Source organism: Eschrichtius robustus, chromosome X (genome assembly GCF_028021215.1).
Source record: "Eschrichtius robustus isolate mEscRob2 chromosome X, mEscRob2.pri, whole genome shotgun sequence".
Classification (NCBI taxonomy): domain Eukaryota; kingdom Metazoa; phylum Chordata; class Mammalia; order Artiodactyla; family Eschrichtiidae; genus Eschrichtius; species Eschrichtius robustus.
The window spans coordinates 35629019-35634828 of NC_090845.1; the positions used below are offsets into that span (position 1 = coordinate 35629019).

The 5810-nt window shown below is 46.8% G+C and overlaps 1 pseudogene; it reads left to right on the top strand.

Moving 5' to 3' along the window:
- Positions 1-240: 240 nt before the first annotated feature.
- Positions 241-1023, top strand: LOC137756291 (ferritin heavy chain pseudogene; annotated as a pseudogene).
- Positions 1024-5810: the final 4787 nt, after the last annotated feature.

The window sequence follows — 5810 nt, forward strand, 5'->3', positions numbered from 1 at the left end:
GGTTGCGCTTATATTCGTGAATAACATTTTAAAAGATTAGGCCAGAAGCTCAGCGCAGTCTCCCTGCCTCACCCAGGCCTGGATGGAACCTGGGACACAGCGTCCGTGCCCCGCCCCCCGTGCACATTCCCCCCTCCCATCCCCCCTGTAACGGAACCGGAACCTCCTCTCCCCACTCCCAAACCCGGGTAATGGACCCGCCTTTCGGTCCATCCCAGAGCGGCCGCCCTCTTCGACCACATGAGAGCCCTCCGAGGCAGCTACCGCAGGCCCCGCGGCTTCACCGTCACCTTGGCCTTCAGGCCCACGATGCTGCCCGCGCCGCCCGCCAGGCTGCCCGCGCCGCCCGCCAGGCTGCCCGCGCCGCCCGCCATGCTGTCCGCCACGCTTCCCGCGCCGCCTGCTGTGCTGCCCACCAGGCTGCCCGCGCCGCCCACCAGGTTGCCCGCCAGGCTGCCCGCGCCGCCCGCCATGCTGCCCGCGCCACCCCCGCAGGTGCGCCAGAACTACCAGCCCGACTGCGAGGCCGCCGTCAACAGCCATTTCACCCTGGAGCTCCACGCCTACTCCGTGTGACTGGCCGTGGCCTTTTACCTCGACTGCGACGACGTCGCCTTGAAGCACTTCACCGGGTTCTTCCTGCGCCGCTCCCACGAGCACAGCGAGCGGGCCCAGGGCCTGATGCGCCTGCAGAACCAGCGCGGGGGCCGCCTCCACTTCCAAGACATCAGGAAGCCAGTCAGTGACGAGTGGAAGAGCGGCCTCAAGGCCATGTGGTACACCTTGTGCCTGGAGAAGCGCGTGAACCGGAGCCTGCTCGACCTGCACCAGCTGGCCACCGACAAGAGCGACCCCCACCTCCGTCTCTTCCTGGCAACTCACTGCCTCGGCCAGCAGGTGGCGTTCATCAGAGAGCTGGAGGGTCATGTCACCACCCTGAGCATGATGGGGGCCCCGGACGTCGACCTGGCAGGGTACCTCTTTGACAAGCTCACCCTGGGCGACAGCGACAAGAAGAACTGAGCCTGGACTTCCCCAGAGCCACGGGGTGACCAGAGCCCTGGTCACCGTGCCTGCCATGCAAACGGCAATAGTGCCCTTGCAGAAGAAGTTCACTTAAGTTTTTTTCTTCCAGTTTTTCTGTTTCTTCCAATGAAGTTATTGGTTCATAAATAAATAAAGGTCTCTGGCTGATTCATGTGGGCAAATCTCTCACTTTTTAAAACAGGTATCCAGGAGGCTCTCCCCCCACCCATGCCCCACCCACATGCAGGTCAGGATCTCCACAGAGGGAGGGAGAAGGCGTTCCATGGGGCCCCGGAAAGTGCAAAATCCATCTTCCCCTTAGAAACAATGTGGGTATATAGGGGGTGGTGAGGTGAGGCCCTGCTGAATGCAGGTGCCTGCGAATAGCAGGAGTATAAAACCATGGTATAAAAATCACAGTAGTGTTGCTTCTGGAGGAAGAATGAAGGGAATGGGATGGGACAGGGATTAAAATAAAGGGTCCTTAAACTTTACCTGAAAACTCTGAGTTCACTAAAATATGTAAATGTTAGTGTTTGTTGATTCTGGGAAGCAAGATGGAGACCCCAGAAGCCAGCTTGGCAGGGTCCCTCTTTGACAAGCTCACCCTGAGCGACAGTGATGATGGTAACTGAGCGAGCCTCAGGCTGGCCTGCACACAAACATAGGGGTGACTCCCTAGTCACCATGCTGGACATGCATATTGCCCTTACAACACATGCAAATGTAGGTTGTTTTACCGTACTCTTTCTTCCATTAAGGTAACATGGTACCCCAAACCCCAAATTACCTCAATAGAAGGAGTGAAAAATATAAGGTCCAGGCTGAAGGTCAATTTGTGATATTGAATATCAAGTAGAATAAAGCTCTCTGAATGTTAAGCCAAGTTACTCTGACTCTGTCAGCTTTGAAGAATGTAGAGGATGAGGAGAGTTGAAGCTGAAAGACCAGTTAAGAGATAACTGTAGCAGGCCCAGAGAGACAATGGTGGCTTGAACGGCGGTGTTGGTAGAGGAAATGAAGAGATGCAGGCAAATTTCAGATGAACTGGAGGAGTCTACAGGAGCTGCTTTATGGACCAGAGGTGAGGAATGGGAAATGACGAAAATCATCTAGGCTCAAGCTTGGATTTGAACACCCTGGCTGATGGTCGTGCTATTTATTAATCTGGGGGTATTTGCAGGGGGACTCGAGGAGCTGGGAAGGCATGTCATGTAAAATCTGAGATGCCTATTAGATACCCAAGTGGAACTGTCATGCAGGTAGCCAGAAAAATGAACCTGGAGCTCAGGGGGCATGTCAGGTTTGGAAAAATACATATGGGACATATTAGCCTATATATACATAGATGGGTTGAGGTCATGGAGTAGGTAAGCTCACCAGAAAGGAAGTAGAGAGATTATGGCACAGGCGGCCCCAAACCCAGAGCAGCCAACACTCAGAGGATGGGATGAGACACTGGAACACCTAGAGAGCTGCTGGTCCCACTTGGACCACTGCCTCATTCCAGACTGTGGCCACCTGTGTCTGCTCAGCGTTTATCTCAAGATCAGCCTGTTCTTAATCTCAGTGTGGTCTCTGGTTTCTCCTTTCTAGATGTGGAGAGGCATTAGCCTACTACCTTGTCTTCTTGACTATAGGTAGAAAGACAATTATTTCCCAGTAAAAGGATTTCCCAAGGAAACGACAGACCTGCTTTTCTATGTTTGTTTGTTTGTTTTTTTTTTTCTGTTCCCCTTTTAAAACTCTTCCCCTCTCTCAGTCCATTCTCTATTTGAGCAGATGAAATCTGTTCCCATGTAAGCCCTAAGGTTGTCTAGGTCTGAGAAAAAATACTCAAAACATATTGTTTCTTCTGTGTCGTGTACAGTTTACAAAGGTCAGAGTTAGAAATTTTCAGACTTTGTATCCTATATTCAAAGACACACGAGTAGCTTGAGTCATTTTAGAGTTAACCAGATTGCTTTCAACATTTACTGAAATATGAACAAGTTTAGCTAAGGAGTCATTTCTTTCTACATTTCCCCATAACTGTGCTTCAATACTTTCTTAAAAATGAGGACTATGGTCCTTTGAGTTTAATTTCCAGAAAAATGGTGTTGAATGGTATTTCCCCTTTTACTCTTTTTAGTCAAACTTGTTTTTTTCGCTCTTTCTCTGTCTGCTTTGAGGTCCCTGCTCTCTCTCTGATACAGTCTCAATACATACATACATACACACACACATATATATATATATATATATATATATATATATATATATATATATAAACTGTTCTCCTCTAGATATGAGGAAGCACAGGCTGAGCAGCTGTTTGTGAGTGTTTATAACTATAAATTGTCTGAAGATCCTTCTTACTCTCCTGTTTTGGAGAAACAGTTTGGTGTCTTGGATCCTTCACCACAGGTTGGCTGCATTCAAATCCCAGCTTAGCCACTTGCTAAATTGGGGGAACTTGGGCATGTTATTTCACTTCTCTGCGCCTCAGTTTCCTCACATGTAAAACAGGGATAATAAAAGTGTCAACCCCATTGGAGAAAATATTTGCAAATGATGCGACTGACAAGGGCTTAATATTCAAAATATACAAACAGCTCATACAAGTCAATAACAAAAAAAACAAACAACCCTATCAAAAAATGGGCAGAAGACATTTCTCCAAAGAAGACATACAGATGGCCAAGAAGCACATGAAAAGATGCTCAACATCACTAATTCTCAGAAAAATGCAAATCAAAACTACAATGAGGTATCACCTCCCACCAGTTAGAACGGGCATCATCAGAAAATCTACAAACAACAAATGCTGGAGAGGGTGTGGAGAAAAGGGACCCCTCCCGCACTGTTGGTGGGAATGTAAATTGATGCAGCCACTGTGGAGAACAGTCTGGAGGTTTCTTAAAAAACGAAAAATAGAGCTACAGCATGATCCAGCAATCCCACTCCTGGGCATATATCTGTACAAAACTATAATTCGTAAAGATACGTGCACCCCAGTGTTCATAGCAGCACTATTTACAACAGCCAAGACGTGGAAGCAACCTAAGTGGCCATCGACAGATGAGTGGATAAAGAAGATGTGGTATATATATACAATGGACTATTACTCAGCCATAAAAAAGAATGAAATAATGCCATTTGCAGCAACACGGATGGACCTAGAGATTATCATACTAAGTGAAGTTAAGTCACACAGAGAAAGACAAATGTCATAGGATATCACTTATATGTGGAACCTAAAATATGATACAAATGAACTTATTTACAAAACAAAAACAGACTCACAGACATAGAAAACAAACTTATGGTTACCAAAGGTGAAGGGGGGAGGCGGTATAAATTAGGAGGTTGGGGTTAGCAGATACGAGCTACTGTATGCAAAACAGGTAAACAACAACGTCCTACTGTATAGCACAGGGAACTATACTCCATATCTTGTAATAAACAATAAGAGAAAAGAATATGAAAAAGAATATATATGTATAACTGAATCACTCTGCTGTACACCAGAAACATATTGTAAACCAACTAAATTTTTTTAAAAGCATCAACCCCATTGGGTTGCTGAGATTAAATGAGTTAGTATTTTCTAAATACTTACAACAGTGCCTGGCACATATAGTACATATACTATTTGTAAGCCATCATTTATCATCATTACCATCATTATCATTCACTTACTTCTAAGTTCATCTGTGGTGTTTATGATTTGTTGATGAAAGGAGTTCACATTTATACTTTGCCACTAGGGGTCTCTCTTGCATTTCGACCAACTGTGTCACTCTGCATATCAAGAAGGAGAAATCCTTCCTAGCTGCTTGGCTGCCAGTTGCTGCCAGGCTTCAGGAGGGTAGATTGCTGTTTTCAGTGCCCCAAACTCAGGCCCAAGCCTGGAGGTGAGTTCTGCTGTGACAGCCCTCTGTGGTAATTCCCCATTTGTCTCAATCAGCCTCCCCTTTAAATCGGCCCCTAGGACAATTTTTTTGCTTATTCTTCCCCAACCCAGGTTGCCTGAGCCTCCCTCCTCTTTCCATCCTGAACTACAGTCCACTCCTCAGAGGTGGGAAAGACTGAAAGGATGAAAAGCTCATCCTGATCCCACCCACCTTCTGGATGTTCGGACCTGAAAAGGAGAGGAATGCGTGGATTGGAAGGGGAGAATGGGCAACAGGGCTACTGATAACATAATAACAAAAATTTATGTCACCACGCACTTGATTTAGCACAGAGGTTCTCAAGCTTTGCTGCACCTTAGAGCCACCTGGGAGTTTTTAGAGCTCTCAATGCCCAGGCCACCTCCCAGACCAACTACATCAGTCTCAGGGGCAGGACCTAGACATCCCAGGCATTGAAAGCCAGTGCAAGCACCTTGCTACTCAAAATGTGGTCCCTGGACCGGCAGGTCAGTGTCATCCGACAGTTTGTTAGAAATGCAAAATCCCAAGCTCTACCTCAGACCTACTGAATCAGAATCTGCATTTTAACAAGACCCCAGGTGATGAATAATATGCACATTGAATTTTGCGTAGCATTCTTCAGCATCCTATTTGTTAAACGTGGCTGCACCTTGGAATCGCCTGGGACGCTGGAAAATAACACTGCTGCCTCGATTTAACCAACTCACTCAGCCATACCCTCATGGAAGTACCGGACCAAGCACAATAAAAACATACCAAGCACAATAAAAACCCGAACAACAATGATTGAACCAACAATTATTGATCACACACACATATTTACATACTAGCTTTCGCGCAATGTGCTGTTTTGTCACAAACTGGTGT